This window comes from Mustela putorius, unplaced genomic scaffold, assembly GCF_011764305.1.
Source record: "Mustela putorius furo isolate JIRA1106 unplaced genomic scaffold, ASM1176430v1.1 tig00001012_pilon_pilon_pilon, whole genome shotgun sequence".
NCBI classification, from domain to species: domain Eukaryota; kingdom Metazoa; phylum Chordata; class Mammalia; order Carnivora; family Mustelidae; genus Mustela; species Mustela putorius.
In genome coordinates this window covers 195,090-211,085 of record NW_025421531.1, presented here as the reverse complement: position 1 = coordinate 211,085, position 15,996 = coordinate 195,090, and the positions used below count along the sequence as shown (strand labels likewise).

Genomic DNA, 15,996 nt, shown 5'->3' with positions numbered 1-15,996 from the left:
ACTTTTCAAAAGTGTTCTTTAAATTGATACTTTATGTCTAAACTTAAAATTCTGAAGCAATTACATATTATTTAAGTTAGAGAATAACAAATAGGATATTGTATCAATCTAATTATAGTCACTGAAAGAAATGAATGCATTCAAGTAAGAAGGGAACATTGTAAAAGAAAAAGTATGAAAAGTATATTCTCTCTATTCTTCCTCCTTCTATCAATCTTTAGAAAGTATTTTTAGGTTTTCTTTTGACATCTAGGGGAGTAGTACCTGCTTGGGAGAATTACTTATAGGAGTTGTTAAAAATCATCATACCTGAAGAAAAGAGAAAACCGCGACTCAAACAGACACTTGTACACCCTTGTTCATTGCAACACTGTTGATAATAACTAAAGGGTAGAAGCAACCCACTGTCCATCAATAGACAAAGGAATTAACGAAAGGTGGTATATACATACAAGGGAATATTATTCACCCATAAAAGATGAGGAAGTTTTGTTACATCATTGATGAACCTTGAAGATGCTAAGTAAAATAAGCCAATCCCAAGAGGACAAACACCGTATGATGCCGCTTGGGGTACCTAGAGTAGTCAAATTCATGGAGACAGAAGGTAGAATGGTGATTGCCAGGACGGGAGCAGGGAAGGATGGAATGCAGAGTTCTTGCTTAATGGACATGGAGTTTTGGTTTAGGAAGATGAAAAAATGTTCCAGAGATGAATGGCGGTGATGCCTGCACAAGGATTTTAATGTATTTGATGCCACTGAACTGTACACTAAAAATGGTCTAAATTTTAGGTTATACATATCTTTTACATCATAAAAAAATCTTCCTATCTAATAATTGTCAGTACATTTCCCTGCCTCCTTAGAATCGTAATCACAATCTTGTTTTTGGTGTGTATTCAGTATGTCCAAAAATAATCTGAACAGGATGTGGAAAGGGGAGTAAAATTGATCATTTTTGTTTTGGCTGAATCATCTCATTTTAATCCCCATTTTCTGAGTTTAAAATAAATTCATTTAATCTATGTTACGATAACCAAAATGGCTTCTGGGTTTGCTTCTTCTTCTAGCTAATGGGTTTGGACTAGAATGATTGATTGATTTAGCAAGGCAGGCATTTTATAGAAACACCCAAATAGCTCCCTATAAATGGAACTGAGGTCTGTACACAAAGAGTACTCATACAAATGCTGCGGGTATTTACAATCGGGTCCTTTAAGGAAAGTCTTATGTAACTGAGTATCATAATATTCTTTATATACCCTCATCAGATCTTTAAAATTTCACTTTTCACATACACCCTTATTCCATCCATAACCTTTTAGACTCCAAAATTCCCATTCTAGTCCATTAGAACATTTCTCTCCCATGTGCACCAAAGGACATATGCAAGGATATTTGTAGCAACAGCATGTTTAACCGTAAAGCAGACAATAACTCAAATGTCAAAGAAGAGAATAGAAAAAGAAATTGCGGGTATTTGCACAACTGAATACTGTATAGTGGTGAAGTAAACAAACATATTATTATACGCAATAATGTCCATGGCCCTTAGCAACATATTTAGTGAAAAAAGCTAGTGCTAGTAAGGCTATTAGAAAATGTCATTTTTTCAAAGCTCTACACAAGCAAAACTATCACACATACATAAAAAGATAATCCCAAAATAAGTCTCAAAAGTGGCAGAGCCATTGTGAAAATCTGTGTAAGTCACACTGCACACTTCAAAGGCCATCATTCATATCGGGCCCAGCTGGATATGAAAGTACACATCTTGTGCATTTGTAAAGTACACACTTTGCACAACTTCATATGTAATGGACTGGGTAACTATGACTTCTGGGGAAGAAGGGAGAAAGGGGAGAAGCAACACTTTCCATACGTTCTAATTCTTAATTCTAACTCTAATTCTACTGTTCAAATTCTTAAACTGGATAGTAGATTTGTAAGTATTCATTGCATTGCAATAATTTTTTGTATTTAACAAATGGTAGACTCCTAGAAATAATTCTAGGATATATCTTGGGTTTTAGGATAGAAGAGAGTGGGGATATAAAGTCAACTATTTCTCATACATGGAGAATTTTTTTATTCTACCCTATTCTTTCACCCCTAAAAATCACTGTTTTGTTTTTTTTTTGTTGTTGTTGTTGTTTGTTTGTTTTGGTTACCTAAGAAAAAAATACACATCCTAAATCAAAATATTACACTATAGGGCCCCACTTAGCTACATCAAATTCTGAAAATTAAATATTTGTCATGATTTCTTGTCATATATTAACTAAGTATGGAGACATCCAATCCTGACTCCATGAAAAAATGATACATTAAATTGTCCCAAGCTCAGTAAATATCTTCTGAGGTTCCTCAGATAAATAAAATATGTTGAATAATTCCTGGCACATCTAGATTGGGAAAAAGATCTAACTTCTCAAACTACTGTATGTCTGGTGATTCCCATCATTCCTATGCAATATGTAGTGCACAGCATACTCTATTGTGATTTTCTACACAAAATTATTAGGAATAAAATTTGTTTAAAATTGTTTGAAAATTAAGAATCAATTTACTTGTAATGGTTGGCTCTTTCCAAAACAGATGGACATAATCTAATATAAGTGTTTTCGGTTGAAGCTGACCTAAGGTAGTGTCACTTTCATTAAAAAAAGGGACGCCTGGGTGGCTCAGTTGGTTAAGTCAATGCCTTCGGCTCAGGTCATGATCCTGGCATCCTGGGATCGAGTCCTGCATCAGGGTCCTTGCTCGGCAGGGAGCCTGCTTCTCTCGCTGCCTGCTTTCTGCCTGCTTGTGTGTACTCTCTCTCTCTGGCAAATAAAATCTTAAAAAAAAAAAAAAAAAAAAAAAAGCCTCCCATGGTGACATTAAAGTCACTTATTGCAACAAGCATCTTTTATCTCAAACTTAATTTGATTTAAAAATATTATTTTATTTTATTTTAACTTTTTTAAGATTTTATTTATTTATTTGACAGACAGAGATTATAAGTAGTCAGAGAGGCAGGCAGAGAGAGAGAGGGGGAAGCAGGCTGATGCAGGGCTTGATCCCAGGACCCTGGGATCATGACCTGAGCCTAAGGCAGAAGCTTTAACCCACTGAGTCACCCAGGCGCCCCTAAAAATATTATTTTAAAAACTTAGGTAAGTCTAGTTGAAAGTTCATGAAATTCTCATGATATATTTTTGAAACATGGAAACAAAGTTATCTGTCAGTTACTAATCTAATACACTTTTAGACAAAATAAATATTGCTTTTTAAAATATCTGTTAAAACCATTTATAAATATAGATAATACTGGATAGTGTTAAGGTATAAGATAATTGATTACATATTCTTGCTGATTTTTTTAATGAAGTTCTTAAAAAATATATATGCATAGATATATTTTAAAGATTTTATTTATTTATTTGACAGAGGGAAAGAGCGCACACACAAGCTGGCAGAGAGGCAGGCAGAGGGAGAGGGAGAAGCAGACTCTCTGCTGAGCAGGGGCTCAGTGTGGGGCTCGATCCCAGAACTCTGGGATCATGACCTGAGCTGAAGGCAGCTGCTTAATTGACTGAGCCACCTAGGCATCCCCAAATTTTTATATTTTTGAGAAAAGAACTGTTTCTGTAAAAAATGTAACACTTTATTTTCCCATCTGCAAGGCCATTCTAAGTGAAATACTCATTTTCAGAAAGTTTTGATTGGTAAATCACTATAATAAACATTACGTTAAAGGAACACATTCAAAACTTGTTTCTCCATTAACATTTGAAACACCATTTATATTTGTGTGATACACAAAAATGCAAAGAACAGCTCCTTCCATTTATATATAATAATCTTAACATAAAATACTTCGCTTTAAGAACAAAATATTTTAGCTATTATTCTTTAATGGACACACATTCTTGATTTTCACTTCATATTTGTCTATAATAAACCATGTATCATTTCATATCTAAGAAAGATTAAAACCCTAAAAACAAACAAGCAAAAAAATGTGGAGAGGGGTTATCACAATAACAAGGGGGAAAAAAATCCACAAATTGGTTTAAATTAATTAAGTTAAAATAGTATAAACCAAAGTATGTCTTTTGTCTAGCTTGATTAGGTCAACTCATAAACCCAGTTTAAAAAACAATTTGCTCCATTTTTCCAGCAAAAGAGAAAAATGAGGGCAAGTACAGTATAGGAGAATTTTTAAATGAGACATACTGACAGATTATAATATGGTGTCTCATCAGATGACGTGGTGTTTTGACTACTTGACTGCAGTAGGGCTATAATTTAAATGCCATTAAAGACACATAAGCTCTAGCATGGAGACAGGAATACTGTAAAATTTTTTGGTCTGTAGTCACAATGCAGATAAAATTGTTCCTTTGATCTTTCAATGCCAAAGTCTGTTGTCCAGAAGGGAAATGTCTTTGTGCTTCTGTCTGAAGCTAAGACAGATTTCATTTTCCATCTAAGTCATTTTGTTAACGCCACATAAAAAGTAAAGTGTATTTTATCAGCAGAGCTTAGTTTTCTTTCATTGTTATTTTAGGTTACTTTATGACTATGTAGTGCTCAAAAAAAAATGTGCTCAAAATACACACATCTGGGTTTAAAGTGACTAGACTCTAATTCCAAATGTCTTGATGTGTTAACTGGCATTTGTATCTTAGGAATTAAGAACATTGTTGTTTTCTTCTCTTCTTTTGTACACGTTTCTTAAACAATAAGGACATATTTTGCTTTTAAGACTTAGCAGAACATAAACATATGTTTGACCTCTGTGAGAAACCTCACGAGCTAGTAATTTGTAATAAAATTTATGTAATAAAATCATTTGCAAAATCAGTGAATTCACAGTGGATTCTCTCCTGAGCAAGTCTCTTAATTATTGAAAACCTGTGATAATTAACAATTTTTTAGCTTTAAATTCTACGTATATATGTTACATTTTAAGGGGAACATAATCTGGGAGATGTTCATAATGGATTCATTATGTCTTGTTCTTTAGAAAATCCGACAGTAAGAATTTCTCATTGTGATTTGCACATAGTCCTGATAGCTCATTATAAATTCATGTAAAAAACAAATATTGTTTTTAGACTGCAGGATGCCAGTGATAGTTTCCAGAATCCATTAAACCTTAGGTCTTAAGTATTCACATTTTGATTCTTTTAATTTTAAAAAATGAGAGGTAATTTTAAAAAAACAGATCCCAAGTTAAGAATATTTTTGCCAAGATTGAATCTAATATTATATAAATATCATTTGTTTCTTTTCTCTGTTCTCACACATAAGAACTATTTCCAGTTTCTTTTCAAGGTGAAATTTTGGGGATGATTGAAGTAGTATACTTAAAGGCCAAAAATCATATTTTTATTCTGTCAAATCCTACTATCTGCTAAAATTTTGATAATAAACTACTAAAGTCAGGTTGGAAATAGTTTAAAAGTGAAATGTCATATGCACAAATAGTATTTATTTTTTCTTCCTTGATAATTGGGTTCTATAATGACATAACAAAATTCTAAAAGTCAACTTTCTGACAGTTTTTAAAATTAAGTCATTTTAAAAATGAGAGAAAAAGAAAAAAAGCTTATTCAGCACTATTTCTGGTGCAGGTCATGCTCAAAGGACAATTTAAATGCATCAGGCTTTTCTACAAAACACCCATCCATAAGCAAACAAAATCACAACCAAAGCTTGTACCTGAACTCTTCATTAATGCTGTTCTTCTAACTATTTCAGAGAGTGGTTTGTATTCAGGAGCCACGGAGGCTTCTTTTGTTTCCTGTCCCAGTGTGGGGACGAATGGAGAGGTTACTGTTAAAAAGTCTTTGCCTAGCTTTTGTTGTTGCCCATTGGTGGCATATTATTAGTACAGACTCTAGAGTGTAACCTCCCTGAGAGCAGTGTCCTATGCATTCTTCTTTATCTCCCCCAGAGCTCAATACATATGGTAGATGACAGAAGTCCCCACCTGCTGGATGGTGTACCCGTGCCTCTTTTGTGTAGTAGATGGATTCCTCGACAATGAAAAGCACATCACTGGCATATTACCCAAACCCCTGCAAAACATAAATGATGTGTAAAAGCACCATCATATAAAAATAATTCTGCTTTGCTAATTTTGAAAATAATGCATCTGTCTGTGAATGTCTAGGAAGAACCCAAGTTTGATATAGAATTTCCTATTACTCAGTGCACTTTGAGGAAAAGTGAATTACAGTTCAGATAACAAGTAAAGGCTAGAGCATGAATAGCAACAAAAAACTACCCGAGGAATACACTGTATATTTTGTATCTGATTTTGAGATTTTTTTAAAAAAAAATCACGCCAACAACTTTCTGGAATCCGTAATTGCTAATGGTTATATAAGTATCAGCCCCAAGCAGATTGCCTAGCAAGATTTTCTGGAGCACTGATGGTAAACAAGCCAATAACTATGCAAACAAATATTGCTTTTATGGTTATTTAAACACTCAGTATACACTGGAGTATTAAAATACTAGGAGAAGACACAATAACTTCTGCTTATCAGAGGAATATTTGTATAAAACTGACAAAATGCTTAAGCATACACGGAATCAGTATTACAGGAAATTTATTATAAACCCAGTGTAAAAATATTTCTAACCAGAAGGCAATACCAGAGATTATAGTCACTAGAATAGAGGACATGAAAAATTATTTTAAATCAACTATTTAATTATGAAAGAGAGAGAGATTGAGATTTCATCACTTATAAGTATAAAATTCCAGAAGAAGTAATTGAGCAAAAAGAAAAATTAAATTAAATTGGAGATTAAGGCAAATAAAAATATACAATGGGGGATATTGTTACGTTTGGGGGGAAATATAGGAAAGAGGAAAACCTTAGTAAAATTTGTAAATTAAATAAAAATCGTATGTCAGTATGTTTTTGCAGAGTTATGCTCTGAATTTGAACAGCAATCCTCAGCCTGTTCCACAGCAAACCAGTTTAGCTTCAAGGAGATCATTGGTAATAATTTTGATTAATAAGGCAATTGTAGGGTGTTACTAAAATCCATTTCATTCTTAATTTGATGAGACAAAAAAAAGCACAAATGCTCTTATAACGAAGATAGCTATTCTTTGTAGCCACTTTAAAGATAAATTAACAGTAAAACAACACAATACTTATTTCTTTTGATTCTTTCTAAGGAATAAAGGAATTCTGAATAAACAACATTATAATTTTACTGGCTCAAAAACACAAAACAGTTTCAGACATTTAGTGAAGATAAAATACAATTGTGTTTGCCCAATACTAATAATTCTGCACTCCTTTTGGAAATCTCTTGATTTCTAGCAGACTGATAAGGATCTGAAAATCTCTGTTAAGTGAGACCCTCTGTGAGCAAATGCAAGGCATAGTGCTTCCCACAATACTATGAGAATCAATTTGTAACTTCAAATAATCAATTCTCTTCCAAGTATTTAGATAGAAGCACATCTTTGCAGAAGCCTCCTTCCATGCTGATTACTTGAGAAAATTATGGCGGAGGTGAAACCATCAAATAAACTCTGGAGAAGAGTGCAATTATGAGCAAAATCAGTTAATTCTCTAATAAAGTGTGCAATGTCAAACATGGTTAACTCTGGACCATGACCACAATGAACAGTCATCAGTCATGAAGAAAAAGTCAAGCTTCCATATGTAGAAGTGGTTCAGACTGTGACAAGATACTCTTTGGTGTATGGTTCCAAACTGCGATTGGGACAATAGTGTGCTCCAATATCCAAGCTTCTTAAGCAGCCAGAAAAATATCAAAACAATGAGGGCGCTTTGGAATGTGTAGTCAACTTCCTGTTGTACAACAGGAATCACAGCTGCTACTGTAGCTGTGGGTTTCCAGATGTCAAGGCTGTGAGGATAGTGAGGTAATTGCAGGAAGGAAGGGATACAATTTTGTTATCACAGATTACCCTCCCCTTTGAAAACCATGGATACGGCATCAATGTCAGTGCTTTGGATGTGCACATTATGAACTCGGTCTTCATGCAGAAGTGTCTCCACATTTGTACATTTGCTTCTGCGGAAGAGGATGGGCTAGGATTGTTAAAATGGGTGGGAAACAAAAAGTGGACACTCTCAAAGCCTTATACTGCTAGTTTTATAAAGCATCGATAAAGTGTTAATAGGTATTATCAGCAGAAGTTGGTCTTCTAAGAAGAAGCAGACGGCAAGGTTTAACTGTAAGTGTTTCTGAATGCCAGCATTAAGAAAAAAATAAAATGTTTGGACACAGATTAATCAACAACTCTTTTTAAGGCTGTCTGTGGTTATTAGTGACTGAGCAGAGGAAACTGGATGATGATTTTCCAGTATTCAGCTAAAAATAACTCCCTTCTCAGCTTCCCCTGCTGTGTTGTCGAAGGCTAGAAGTTATCAAAAAGTCCATAAAGCCATTCCAAAGCCAGAATCAAGGTGCTATTTTGGCATACCTCACTGGCAAAACCGGTATGTATTTGTTCACAGGTCAATGAGGTTAGCTGAAAAAAATTCAACAATTTCTTTCTTTTCTAAGGTTCTCAGTTATTATGCTGAGTGTGGAACATCTGTTTAAGTGCTGTTTGTAAATGAACATTCGCAGTTGGTACCTCCAAACAAGGCAGGATTGGCAGGATTGAATATAGTATCTGAGAAATGGTCAGCTCTGGATTCATTCTACCAGCTACGAAGCTAAGAGACTTCTCATTTCCCTCACACCAGAAACCCAATTCACTGAAACACTAAGCTTTTCACGGTTTTTGTGGAAAGGTGTGGATTATTATTGACCCATATTGAGCTAACAGCAGTCAACTAAATCAGACACAATCACATGTGCAATTCTTCTGCAATTCTCCAAGAATTTTGGAGTTAAAACAAGAACTTTATGTCTGTCTTATTAAACATGGCCTATTGTTTCTGACTAAGAACACCTGATCACACAATTCCAGAGAGTACCATTCACATCATCATCTAGATCAAAGGTGCCTCCAGAAGTTGTGCAGTGCACAGCCTGTACAACTGTAGGTAACAGGCCTTTGAAAAGATTGTTTAGAATCCTGAGTAATTTATTCAGTATAGTTAATGTCCTGTAGTGTAATGAGATCTTAAATTTAATGGGACCTTGCCAAAGTTTAAATAAAAGTACTGAATTAGTAGGGTCGCGCTGTACATTTTTAAGCTGTATAATATGTAAGGGCAAGAACAATTGTATACTGTGGTTGGGGGGGACGCTGAATGGTGAGAATGATTAATTCTTTTCTGGCAAGTGGAAAAAGGATGACTAAGGAAAAATATGAACAAAATATTGATAACTAAGCGTTTGCTAAGTATGAGAAAGTGTACTTTTACTTTCTAAGCAGGCAGGATTTAAAAAAAAAAGTTTTTAGCTAATTTAAAGCCCTGTTTGAGTGTAGTTTTATCAGTTTTCTTTTTCCCTTTAGGGTTTCCTGTCTTTCAATGCTGTGTGGAGAATCTTTTATTAAAAACATCCACTGTTATAAGTCATTCCTCTCAGTGACAAATCTGATTTGGTCTACTACTGATGAGTAAACTGAAATATATACAACTCTTTTAACATATTTACATTTAAGTGGGCCTTCCCATTTTCAATAAAGAGAAAGTTACTAAGCACAGTAAGAAGCTAGATCAGAAATAAGTATGTGTCTAAAGCCATGGGCCTTTTTGAGCCTGGATTACCTGAGCACTTGCAAGAAATGCAGTTCTTGGGCCCTGCCTATTGCTGGGCTTGAAACCCAGCAATCTATATTTTAACACGTCTTCCGAGTAATTCTGATTTGCAAAAGCTTGGGAAATTTTGCCCTAGAAAATGTGTGATTATTAAAATCATCCTTTAGTAATTAAGTTGCAAGAAATAGTGACATAATGCATTGGCAAAGGAAATTATATTTTCAATTTCCTACGTATCTTCTATAAAAATGTTTTATTACTTTTAAAATTCAGTAACAATGATAAGTCCTCATATTCACTTTTCTGTTTATGTGTTACCAGGGAAAGACTTCACTGCAGATTAAAAAAAAAAAAAAAAAGTACCGTTACTGAGTTCTTTTAAAGAAAGAAAAAGCTATAAGCATAACTCTATCTTATAATTTCATTACTACAAGTTGGAGCTATAAGCCTTCCAAGTGTTATGTCTAACTCTTGGCATTATAGATTCATGGCTATATGTTCAGTGATAATCGAATTCATGCTAGAAAGGAACTCAGCCTGTATCTATTCTTAGTGTAGGACTCAAGGTCTGTAAAAGGCAAACCTGTTATTTTATCTTTCATGGATCCAGAGACTTTTTATAAATCTCAAGTCTGAAAAATATAATAAAAAATAAATATTAGTTGTATTTAAATTTTAATGCCTCCATATCATTAGTAGAGGGTTTTTAAGTAGGCAATCTTAAAAAGCTTGGAGAAAGTACATGAATGCCATCAAGAAGGAAAGGCAGGGGTGCTTGGGTGGCTCAGTGGGTTAAAGCCTCTGCCTTTGGCTCAGGTCATGATCCCAGAGTCCTGGGGTCAAGCTCCGCATCCATCCGGCTCTCTGTTCAGCAGGGAATCTGCTTTCTCCTCTCTCTCTGCCTGCCTCTCTGCCTACTTGTGATCTCTGTCAAATAAATAAATAAAATCTTTTAAAAATAATTAAAAAAAAAAAAAAAGAAGGAAAGGCAAATTGGCTCAGTTTTCCAGGTACTCACTGGGGAAGCCACATACATTTATAATTGTATACAAAAGCTAAATAAAACATCATTTAATACATCGAAATCATTCATATAGGGTTTTTTTTGGGGGGGGGCGTTAAAGCTAAACCAAGCTAAGACGTATTGGCTTAATGACTTTCACAGTTTTTAGAAGACCAGTGGATCAATACTATCAACACATTTTTTCCCCTATGCTCTAAAAACTTGGGGTTCCTTATTTCCTGCATATTTCTCTTTTGATGGCTTGCTTCTGAGACTTCCACGTAGCTTATTTTTTTTTTCCTTTCCTATCAGTAGATTTCCACCGAAAAACCCCTCAAGTCCCCAAAACGTATCAAGTTAATAATTCTCTACCATCTCATTGTTGTTAGTTAAAAAAAATAGTTGATAATCCACATTTTAAATACATGGCTATCAGCCCATTTTGATGATAATTTCCCAAGTTCTCTGCAGATGTTTTGCTTTTGTTTTCAGTATTTGGTGAGCCGTTCCAGGGAAATTGTGCTTTAGTAGATGGATAGCGCAATGAGGGCCACTGTCCTACTATAATCAGGACTCCATGAAAAAGTATCTGGTAGGGTCTTAATTTGTTCTCTGCTGCAGAAAGTTACCTCTGAAAATGTATTGCTATAGTTAACTATAATACACAAGAAGAAATTTTTCATGTCCAATCACAGGCAAACATGCATTAATTTACTTGGCTTACAGTGCAAGTTTTCAGGTATGGCACAGTGTGAGTTCACATTCAGTATCCCTTATAATCTGTGTATTTTTAAACCAATATTTAATGTTTCAAGTAATGGATATACCATTGAGATTCCTATTTTTTGTAACCTGCAGAGACATTAACATTATAAACCATTTCTTCACTTAGTACATAAAAGTACTTTATAGAAAATGTCTATTAAAGATAATGCAAAAAATCAACATAACTCATTTTCCATTGAGATAAGAGAAGAAATGAAAAATGTCTAGACATGTGGCTCTCAACCAAAGGCAATGTCTGATAATATCAATGTGGTGAGAGAGGAATGCTACTGACATGTGAGTAGAGGCCAAGGATACTGACTAAAAGTGTTATAAAGCACAGTGCTACAATATACAATCTCTTATGCCAAAGAATTATCTCGTCCAAAATATCAATAGTGTCTCTGTTGAGGAACCCTGGCCCAGAGAAAAATTAAGTCCTATTTAGTCAACACAAGTTGGTCATAGTTATTGTGATTTCCATGATACCCACTGGAGAAATCAAAGCCTTCCATCATGGCCATATAACCATAGAATATGAATCAAATTCCCTTTTCTCAAATTCCAAATGTCCATATCCACACTAGCGCTCAAGATTTGGAGAGAGTGGAGAAAATATGCCTAATTATGATCGACCAGCATTGAATCCCCTCTACCAGCTGACGTTTTTGCACTGGCGTTTTGAGTTATGTGGCACACTGCCTTGCGTGAATGCTCAGTTTTGTTAATCAACTTCTTTTCCCAAAAATGTTATTTCCTTAAAATGAAACTTCATCTTGAAAAAATAAGCAGTCACTTTGCTAACTGTATAATTACTGTTCCTAACAAGATTTTCACTTACATTTCTTCTCCTTCTAAGTTTCCTTTATGATTATGAAGTTGATAAGATACAAAAGCACAGCCCAGTTTTTAAGTGAAATATATTCTTGAGCCATAAACATCTTTCAATGTGTCTTTCAGCAATCCCCACAATAACTCTGAAAATGTTTTCTCAAGGCATACGTAATGACTTTTTCCTTTGTTACCAAAGGATGTTTCTAGGCTTCTTTTGTTAAAGATGCCACTCAAAATTCAGTATAATTGTGCAACATAAAAATTAACAATGGGAAAATATTGTTGTGCATATATAATTTATCTGGCAATACAAACAGCAGGTTGGCAATCCTGTATTTTTGTGCATTTTGATTTGAATTTTCATTGAGTTAGATCCTTTGGCACTACCTGTAGAAGGGGCAGGTGATACATAGCTGCATTTCCTTGTCCCTAAAGAAGATTCTAGAAGAGGTAGTTCTATGTGAAGCCTAATTATCTCTGCAATGTTGGATCATAGATATCTTTATTAAGAATATACATACCACACACCTACAAACTCTGATGTCAGCCATAGGTTGCTTCATATACCATTAAGACAAGGTATATCAAACCCAACTTTCATAGATCAGTCTATAAAAGTACCAGGAAAAATAATTATGTTCATCCTCATTTGCCCTGATTTCCCCTACTTTTTGGATGAAGGAATGCAATTTTTCCATAAGTCTGCATTCATTGTATTATCATGTTCTGTATTTTACATATTGTTATTTAAATTATAATGATCATAGAGACAGTTAACATCTTGATGCTATTTAACTAAATTTGAAGTCCCTAAAACACAAATTGAAATCAAACCTGAAAACTGTCATAAAATTGTTGTTTAATTAAAAAAAAAACAAAAAACATTATATTACTTAGATGTGTTCTCAATGATTTGGGACTGAAATGTATGCCCTGAATAAGTAGCAAGTAGCATTTAATTATGGAAAGTGAAAACAACCTAAGTATTACTACTTCATCAAAATGTTCATTTTTAATGGAAGACATAGCCATCTTTTAAATATTTGCATCAGAAAATGCTTAGAACTAAAAAGTTAAACAAATTACAATTTCTTAGATACATCTAGACTTGCATTTTTAACCTTAAGGCAAAGTGGCAAGCTTTTTAAAGCTCAGCCATTCTACTTGTTTACTTTACAAAAATACTCATTTCCAGTAACATCACCACAAATATTTCTATGTGATGTTCCCAACACTAATCTGAGTAAATATTTCTTTCTTTTTCTTCTTTCTTTTTTTTCTTTCTTTCTTTTTTCTTTTTTTTTTTTTTTTTTTTTTGAATGCCTTCATATCCTAGAAAAACTAGAAAGCCAGCTTAGGGTTATAATTAAAAATGTAAACAAGCTTTGTTTTATAAACATATTTTTTGATATGTGTAATATCTTGTGCGTTTTTTTTTTAACGTTAAACCTATTCCATCTTCAAGAGCAAACTATATCTCCTATATGATGCCACCCAATTGCCTCTAATAATAGGGTCTAGCTGTGTACCTACTGTGGATTTCCTCCCCAACCCCATTTCTGTTAGTTCTTATGGAAATACTCATAAATGAAAAAATAAGAGTTTGTCTTATTTTTTTAAAGAACACAATGTTGGTAATATAAAAAGAACTTCTGAACTTCCAACCCAACTTATGAAATAACTTACCTTCGTTTCTTATGGGCAATCCTTTTTGTTCTGATTAAAACTACAGAACTGTGAGTAATATATAATCATAACACAAAAAAGTCAAAAGTGGGTTGTACTTGTATACAAAAATAAAGTGCATTTATATAGATAATTTGAGCTGTTTTACATATTATACATATATAGAGATGAGAAGATATGTTAACAAGTTTTCCTAGATGAATAAAATCCTTAGGCAACTTCAATATATATTATCCACTATTGAAAAATAGTTATATTTTACTACATACATATTTTAATGATTATATCTCTTCTCAAACATTTGTAACTAGTTTCTGGGAAAATATTTTCTTTGCCTAAATATATGCAAAACTAAAATTAAACCAACAGCATTTATAGACAAGCAGAACGACTTGGATCAGACTATTTTCTGGGCTTCATTTTCTTCATTTCAGTATGAGAGCTGTATTATAAAATTTCTGTGCTTTCTACCAACCCTCTGATTCTGTTAATTCCAATAAAAATATAAGGCCAAATTATGGAATGAAATTCCCAAGATTGTAGTGAATATTATGTAGGCTAGACAGACATCTATATTTCTCATCGTTTTACAAGCAATCCTGTCACTATAATAATTCATTCTTCAAATTACTCCATCTATAAATTTGACTGCCTGACACCCATATGTACATACACGTTCTTTAAAACCATTTCCAGGGAGGGGCTATTTCTGAAAATCGACAGATCTTGTTCAAGAACAAACTATTCTCGGCCAAATGAGAAGCCCTTTGAGATGCAGTGTCTCCTTTTATTTTTATTTATTTTTTTAAAAGGTTTTATTTATGTATTTGACAGACAGAGATCACAAGTAGGCAGAGAGGCAGGCAGAGAGACAGAGAAGGGAAGCAGGCTCCCTGCTAAGCAGAGGATCCGATGATGTGGGGCTCGATCCCAGGACCCTGAGATCATGACCTGAGCCAAAGGCAGAGGCTTTAACCCACTGAGCCACCCAGGCGCCCCACATAGATATATGTATGTATGTATATATATAAAGTAATAGATGGCTTTGTCAAAGACAAGGATGGAATCAAATGGAAGTGGAAGACATCTGTGTGAGAAAGAGGGACGCTGGGACAATCAGGAAATGGACCCAGCAAGGGATGCCCCTCATTTAGTGTATCTTTACGACGAGAGGCCTGACTTACTGTTATATTTTGAAGTGTCTTCTTCCCAGACTCTATGCTTAAGTAGCCATATTCTTTAAACTGCCTGACTCCAACAGCTGATGCGGTTGCCACCACAGAAATAGAAATTATAGCTTCCAACCCTTCATTTTATCCCTCTTACCTATAATCCTCTAGTTCCAGTCTGTCTGACCACTTGACAAAGTTTTTTGGTTGTTTTTTATTGTTGTTGTTGTTGTTGGGGTGTGTGTGTGTGTGTGTGTGTGTTGTTTTTTTTTAAAATTAGTGCAGCTTTGTGGGACCACTAAATACGCTTTACACACGGAGAACAGTAGATAGCCCTGAAACTTGATGAGAAAAGAAAAATCCTGCTGGGAGCAAAACTGGCATAGAGGGCCCACAATAATTCTCCTCATAAAATTGAGATGAACATGTGTCTCCTTCACAGCCATCATTTACCTAGAGGTCTTTCTTGAAAAACTGCTAAGATTCTTTACAGATTTTACATAAGGATTTTCCCCCCAAAGGCTCACTGGTCTACTTTCATTTGTGTGTTGTTTGGTTAGGTCCTTCAAAGACTTCAAGGTTTACTTTTATATTTAAAGAGGGTAAGGATGAAGGCTATTATTTGAATATGGCATTGCACTCAGTGACATCAAGATGCTTATTATAACTTCCCTGATGAGGCGGTCAAAGCGACTCATGGCTCCCAGTACCTTCTAATGTGTATTTAGGTGCCCTGTCGGATGGCTCGCCTAAGTGATGTGACATATATTTGATGAAAGGACAGTAAACAACATCAATTATAAAAGACAATCTGCTAATGAGAGGAAGAA

The 15,996-nt window shown here is 34.4% G+C and overlaps 1 long non-coding RNA gene across 2 annotated transcripts in view; it reads right to left on the bottom strand.

The window, feature by feature from the left end:
- The window catches only part of LOC101681919, a 66,409-nt gene that overhangs the window by 13,599 nt on the left and 36,814 nt on the right, over positions 1–15,996 (bottom strand). For both annotated transcript variants that reach the window (XR_199710.3, XR_001180078.2), the window contains exon 3: positions 5,986–6,073. This is a non-coding gene — a long non-coding RNA (uncharacterized LOC101681919). The remainder of the gene's footprint in view (positions 1–5,985; positions 6,074–15,996) is intronic.